This window comes from Papio anubis, chromosome 18, assembly GCF_008728515.1.
Source record: "Papio anubis isolate 15944 chromosome 18, Panubis1.0, whole genome shotgun sequence".
Classification (NCBI taxonomy): Eukaryota; Metazoa; Chordata; class Mammalia; order Primates; family Cercopithecidae; genus Papio; species Papio anubis.
The window spans coordinates 3,268,525-3,276,361 of NC_044993.1; positions in this window are offsets into that span (position 1 = coordinate 3,268,525).

Genomic DNA, 7,837 nt, shown 5'->3' on the forward strand with positions numbered 1-7,837 from the left:
CTTTGGGAGGACGAGGCGGGCAGATCACGAGGTCAGGAGATCAAGACCATCCTGGCTAACACGGTGAAACCCCGTCTCTACTGAAAAAAAAAAAAAAATTAGCCACGCGTGGTGGCGGGCACCTGTAGTCCCAGCTACTCAGGAGGTTGAGGCAGAAGAATGGCGTGAACCCGGGAGGCGGAGCTTGCAGAGAGCCGAGATCATGCCAGATCATGCCACTGCACTCCAGCCTGGGCAACAGAGTGAGACTCCGTTTCAAAAAAAAGAACAGGATGCCATTAATGTTTATTGCCAATACACAGTGTGTGTGTCAAAGGCGCCGTGATGGGGATAGAATGATATTTCTACGTAGCCTGGAAGAAAAAGTGAGAAAATATCCATTTTACTAGGAAAGCTCTGTCCCCTTCCCCACACTGTGTAGACTGCAGGGTGGCCCTTTCTTGGTCTTTTTTATCTCTGCAAAAATCTGGGCAAGGGCAGGAGGATGAAGCAAAGCCCAGCTTTTTAAGTCTGGTATTGGTAGCTTTGAGGAAACGGGTTTGTGCAGGAGGTGGAAATTAACTAAAATGAGGTGGGAGGATTACGAGGGGATTTTACCTACTCAGGCAATCCTGAGAAGAGAGGGGTGACTTCAGCGAAGGGGCACATGCTGAGCCTCCTCTCTGGGGAGAATTAGACTTAAGAAGCCACTTGCTGATAAGGGTTAATCCATGGCTAAACGGGACAGTACCAGAAGTAATTAACATTCCTTGACTCAGTTTCCCTTTGGCTACACAGCACTTACCTGGCGAACAAAAATCTCCATTTGCTGTAATGAGCCCATCAGCCTAAGTCTTTGAGTTCTGTGCTGTTTTTCTGTAGCTCTTCTGACCCATGGGGCTAGGTTTCAGCCACTGCGATAACTGGGTGTGTAGCAGAGCCCCGAGGAGGTGGCCCATCTCCCGTCCTTTCGCACTAAAACAGTTAATCCTGAGCCACAAAACAGTACTGCAAGCAGCAGAATGCACTGTTAAGGGATTTTCTCAGACAGTGTCCAAAACAAGAAAGGAATGAGGAGGCCATTTACATGGATTAGGACCCTGGGGTTGTGGAAACACAGGGTTTTTATTCTCTGTTTTTCTGTTTTTTCTTTTTAATTGACATCATCTCTTGATATTCCCCAAACAGACTCTAACTTTCTTATCCTATTGGAAAACTCTAAAAAGGAAGGGTAAAAGAAAATTCCAGAAATGCAAAGTTTCTGGAACACTCGAAAATAACAGTTCATGAAAAATAAAAAATTAACTGAAGACTAAAGTGGGCCCATGTGCAAGACTTAAACGGAGGCATGATTTAGCACACTTTGAGTTTTGCACCTCCATGAAGCACTTAATTTGTCTGGGAAAAGAGAGATGGAGGTGGGGAGGGCTATATACTGGAAAATGAAACCTTAGCTGATGTTAAAATAAAGAAGATGTTGTGCCTTTCAGGTTATTTTTAAGCTTCTCTTTTAAATGAATGAATTTTTTTTTTTTTTTTTTTACCGCGCCCGATTCCAGATTATCTTCTATAATTGCATTATCCTGAGATTTACCAGGATAAAGTGACCCAGCTTAGTTGCAATAATCAATAGCAGTTGTAACAACAACCACATGTGCAGGCTGCCTTCCTTCACGCCTGCTTCCCGGCTCCCTTCTCTGTCGGGATAGGAGCATGATGTCTCCAGCTGCCCAGCACTCCCCTGTGAAATTACAAATTGCCAGTATTTTTCCCAGCCTGGTTTCATCTGATTCAACACAAGGACCTGTCACCAAATCCCATAATAGCTGTTACCGGGGCAAAACTTCTTGATACCCAGCTTGATTTTTCCTTTGCTCCATCCATTCATTCATTCTGTTAATCCAAATTATACCGCCTGGTACCGCGGAATAAGCTCCTACCTCTTGGAAGGAAAAGATTTTTCTCTGTTGGTCCACACAGATCACTTGTTACATCTTAATTCCAGAGGAGAAATGTCAATAAACGGAGGGCCTTTCAGTTTACCGGCGGCCACTGTGAGTCAGAGTTAAGGAGAGACGTGGAAGAGATCTGGGAATATGGAAACAGAAAAGTGAGGACGATAGTCCTGATAGCTGCCTCCACACCCAAGTAAGGGGCATGGAAGTACGTACATCCTTGGCCTTCCTTTATTCTCACAACATATTTCTTAAGAGATATGTATTAGTGTGGGAGGCCAAGGCAGGTGGATCATGAGGTCAGGAGATCGAGACCATCCTGGCTAACATGGTGAAACCCTGTCTCTACTAAAAATACAAAAAAATTAGCCAGGTGTGGTGGCGGGCACCTGTAGTCCCAGCTACTCAGAAGACTGAGGCAGGAGAATGGCATGAACCCAGGAGGCGGAGCTTGCAGGGAACCGAGCGCCACTACACTCCAGTCTGGGTGACAGAGCACGACAGAGCAAGACTCTGTCTCAAAAATAAATAAATAAATAAGTAAAATATATGTCTTAGTGTTATCCTTACATTAGGTTGACAATACCATAGGTTGGTGCAAAAGTAATTGTGGTTTTGCCATCACTTTTTTTTTTTTTTCGTTTCTCTCTTGTTGCCCAGGCTGGAGTGTAGTGGCACAATCTTGGCTTACTGCAACCTCCGTCTCCCGGGTTCAAACGATTCTCCTGTCTCAGCCTCCTGAGTAGCTGAGATTACAGATGCACGCCACCACGCCTGGTTAATTTTTGTGTGTTTAGTAGAGATGGGGTTTCCCATGTTGGCCAGGCTGGTCTTGAACTCCAGTCCTCAGGTGATCTGCCTGCCTCGGCCTGTCAAAGTGTTGAGATTACAGGCGTGAGCCACCGTGTCCAGCTGACATCACTTTTAATGGCGAAAACCACAATTACTTTTGCCCAACCTAATATTACAGATGTGGGAACTGAGGCCCAGAGAGGGTAAGTAACTTGCCCAGGGTCACACAGCTTGAGCAAGTTGCTACCTAATAGTAGATCCTATCCTGCTACTTTTTGGAGATATTAAGACAAGGGTTAACCAGGGTTGCTTTCGTGGGGCAGTAATAACAGAAGTCAGTGTGTGAGGTCAGTGCAGGAAAGCAGACGCAGCACAGCGGGGTCAGGAGGGTGCGGTGGCGGCAGGTTCCTTCCAAGCTCTGCCCAGAGTCCTGGGACCTGCTTCAAATCCATAGCCAGGCCCTTACCCCGGACTCACCCTCAATTTCCTTTGAAACCTGGAACGCTGCTTCAAAAAGTCAAGGCTGTTTCCTTCCCGGTTCTCATTTTTCTTCCACACTCCAACCACAAAAAACCCTTTCAGAAACACCCACAGACACAAGCCCACCAGCCAAATTCAAGAGAATCTGAGATAAGGTTGAAAACCCCCATTCACCAAGGCAAGGGCTTGTTGCCGCTTTCCACATCCCTGACCCGTGGAGGCCACGTGGGGACCTCGTGCTGCCAGCCAGACTGTGCTCAGCATGAGAGGGAAGGACAGTGAGTGGTGGGGGCTCCACAGAGACAGGAAGCAGGGAGAAGGGGGAGCACCATGGATCCTAAAGCAGGTGTTAATGGGTGCTCATTTTCCCGTGTTAGGTGCTTTGCAGGTACTTTCTCAACTCTCATTATCTCAACAACTCGTGCACTCTCTAGTAAGCTGATGCTGAAAGGGGAAGCTGTTCCAAGCATTCCGGGCAGAGGCAGGCCCTTCACTGCCTCCAGGTGACCTTCTTCTAGACCAGAACAAGAAATCCTTTAGCTGGAGCCAGAGCGCCTGACTCCAAATCTTGGCTTTGTCTCAACTCCTTGAGTCTGTTTCCTCATCTATAAAATGGGAGTGAAAACTGTACCTCCACCATCGGGTTACCATGAGGGTGAACAGAGAGCATGTTTATGAGAAGCTCAGGGGAGTGCCTGGCCACAGGAGGCACTCCACAGTTGGTGAAATCTCATGGAATCAAATAAAAATGAGGCTGGGTGTGGCAGTTCATGCCTGTAATCCCAGCACCTTGGGAGGCTGAGGTGGAAGGATTGCTTGAGCCCAGGAGTTTGAGATCAGCCTGGGCAGCATAGTGAGGACCCCGTCTCTACAAAAACACTTTGAAATTAGCCAGGCATGGTGGCATGTGCCTGTGGTCCCAGCTACCCTGGAGGCTGAGGCAGGAGGATTACTTGAGCCCAGGAGGTGGAGGCCACAACGAGCTGTGATTATACCACCACACTCTAGCCTGGGTGACTGAATGAGACCCTGTCTCAAAAAAATAATAATAGAGGCCAAGGAGGGTAGATCACTTGAGGTCAGGAGTTCAAGACCAGCCTGGCCAATACAGTGAAACCCCATCTCTGCCAAAAAACACACAAAAAATTAGCCAGGCATGGTGGCATGTACCTGTAATCCCAGCTACTCAAGAGACCAAGGCATGAGAATCGCTTGAACCCAGGAGGTGGAGGTTGCAGTGAGCCAAGATTGTGCCACTGCACTCCAACCTGGACAACAGAGTGAGATTCTGTCTCAAAATAATAATAACAATAATAGATTTAATAAAATAAAAAATAAACAAAAGAAAGGAATTGGTAACTAAAACTTGACGATGAGACAGGGCACATACATGGTTCAGCCCAGACAATAGGCATGGGATGGGTACTCCGGGGTCTTTGAGCAGCTTCAAAGCAGCATTCAGGTGGAGATGTTTGTTTCTGCTCTTGTTGCCCAGGCTGGAGTGCAATGGCGCCATCTCGGCTCACTGCAACCTCTGCCTCCCAGGTTCAAGGAATTCTCCTGTCTCGGCCTCTGGAGTAGCTGGGATCACAGGCACGCACCGGTGGCATTACGTCACATCCGGCTAAGTTTTTGTATTTTTAGTAGAGACGGGGTTTCACCATGTTGGCCAGGGTGGTCTCAAACTCCTGACCTCAGTTGATCCACCAGCCTCGGCCTCCAAAGTGCTGAGATTATAGGCGTGAGCCACGGGCACCCAGCCAGGTGGAGATTTTTTAAAAAGAGCCTGCAATCCAATTCCTTACTGCTGCCTCCATCACCTGGGGGAGGACCCTGCGCAGTGGTGAAGAACACTGGGTTTGGGGTCAGATGGAGCTGGATCCAGGCCCGACCTCGGCTGCTCGCAGCTGCGTGACTGCAGGCCCAGGTTTCCACCCTCTGGGCCTTGGTTTCTTCCTCTGTTGGCTGGCGGCAGCGAGTTCCGGGAAACCGGCTGTGATAAAAAGCAGCGGAGCGCAAGGACCGAGCCACTCTCTGCTAAGCCAGATACCAAATAAAGACAGAGGCAGAAATGCAGACCAGGGCCACTCTCCTCGCCACAGTTTTTGGTTTTGTAAGATAGTTATTTCTTATAAAAATATATTTTTCGTGTTAATGTGAAATGGGCTTATTCTTTAAAACGAATCAAGATGTGGAATATGTTAAAAATTACTTTATTGGCCGGGCGCGGTGGCTCAAGCCTGTAATCCCAGCACTTTGGGAGGCCGAGACGGGCGGATCACGAGGTCAGGAGATCGAGACCATCCTGGCTAACACGGTGAAACCCCGTCTCTACTAAAAATACAAAAAACTAGCCAGGTGAGGTGGCGGGCGCCTGTAATCCCAGCTACTCGAGAGGCTGAGGCAAGAGAATGGCGTGAACCCGGGAGGCGGAGCGTGCAGTGAGCTGAGATCCGGTCACTGCACTCCAGCCTGGGCGACAGAGCAAGACTCCGTCTCAAAAAAAAAAAAAAAAAAAGACTTTGTTTAATTTTCTAGTACGATGCATATTGATGGCTATGACTGCAGAGGGGACAGTTTGAGGATCGTCAGTATTTTTTATAAGTGTCAAGTGTTCTTGGAGCAGAAGAGTTTTCGCACCATGAAGTTAGAAAAGCACCAACTTCCATGATCTCTGAGACCCTCACATGTCAAAACAAAACAAAACAAACAAAACAAGCCCCACACTCAGTTCCACATCCTCTAAGTTCTCCGTTTTCAACGATCACGGTTGTTGCTGAGTTTTCGTTTTTGTGGCCATCACACGGGTTGTTTGAGAGAATATGAGGTTAGACCTTTCCAAATAAATAAATAGAAATGATTTTGTAGTTACAGAGTATACACATTACCGACCACTAGTAAATGTCTCTCTCTTTACTTTCTTTTAAGCTAAACACAGTCAAAATATATTTGTTTTGAAGCTGAGCGTGAAAGGAGAGGGAGAAAGGGTTCAGAGTTGTTTTCAGGGTCCTCTCTCAAAGAGAGTGAATTCTACCTCTTGCTTGCTCAAGAAAATGGTTCTTCCCACTGAGGCTGGAAACCTACCATCCTAACAGTGACATTTCCCCAAGAGCTTTTAATCTGTCAAGGGAGGCAGCTGTGGTTCCACAGAAAGGGCTGTCCTGGATGAAAAACAATTCCAAATTCCAGCTCAGCCTCTTGTGAGCTGTGCACCCCTGGGCAAATCACCGCACTTCTCTGAGCCCATGTGCCCATCTGTAAGACAGTACTGACTCCAAGTGCCTCACAGGGCAGTGGTGGAAATGCAATGAGATAATGCATGTAAAAGTTCCTAAAAAGAGTTGAAGATGTAGGCTGGGCGCGGTGGTTCACACCTGTCATCCCAGCACTTTGGGAGGCCGAGGCAGGCGGATCACGAGGTCAGGAGATAGAGACCATCCTGGCTAACACGGTGAAACCCCATCTCTACTAAAAAAAAAAAAAAAAAAATCAAAAAATTAGCCGGGCGTGGTGGTGGGCACCTGTAGTCCCAGCTACTTGGGAGGCTGAGGCAGGAAAATGGTGTGAACCCAGGAGGCGAAGGTTGTAGTGAGCAGAGATTGCGCCACTGCACTCCAGCCTGGGTGACAGAGCGAGACTCTGTGTCAAAAAAAAAAGAAAAAAGAAATCAGAGTTGAAGATGCATTATTGTTTTAACCATAAAATGTGATTACAAAGGTAATGTATGTTCCATATACAGAATTTAGAAAAAAAAAAAAACAGCACAGTGCAAAGGAGGGAACAAAAATTGCCAGGACTCCCATTCCACTGTTAAAATGGCTTGTGAACTCCATTAGGTGGGTAGAGAGGTGCTGGCCGCGCCACCCAATCAAGCTGACTTCACTCTGCATGGCATGCGTTCCAATACATGTGTGCCCGCAGGTGTGCACTGAAGCTCCAGGGAACATGGTGCAGTGCCAAGTCCCCACCATATAGCGAATGATTTCATCATTACAAAACAAAATTTGGAAAACTAATTTTTAAATAAATATGTAAATGGCCAAAAACAAGAGTAGAGCATCCTCAATGTTTCTTCTCTTCAACATCTCTGAGCACTTTCAACAGAAGGGCTCTGTGCACAGTAAACATCTCGTAGGCCGGGAAGCTTGCTAGATGGAGCTGCTGCTCCTTTCAGACTTGTCAGCCTCTTTGCAGGGACATGGATGGCGCGGGAAGGCATTATCCTCAGCACACTAAGGCAGGAACAGAAAAACCAAACGCCGCATCTTGTCATTGATACGTGGGAGCTGAACGATGAGAACACATGGACACGTGATGGGAAACAACACACACGGGCCTGTTTGCGGGGTGTGAAGGGAGCCAGAGCATCAGGATAAATAACTAATGCATGCGGGGCTTAATACCTGGGTAACGGGTTGATCTGTCCAGCAACACACCCTGGAACACGTCTACCTATGCGACAAACCTGCGTCCCGCCGCATTATTGCCCCAGTCCATTTCCATTCCATTCCATTCCATTCCTTCCTTTCCACCATTCCATTCCTATCCATTTCCATTCCATTCCATTCCACCATTCCATTTATCTGTCCACCATTGCCATTTCCGTTACCTATCACGACAAACCTGCGTCC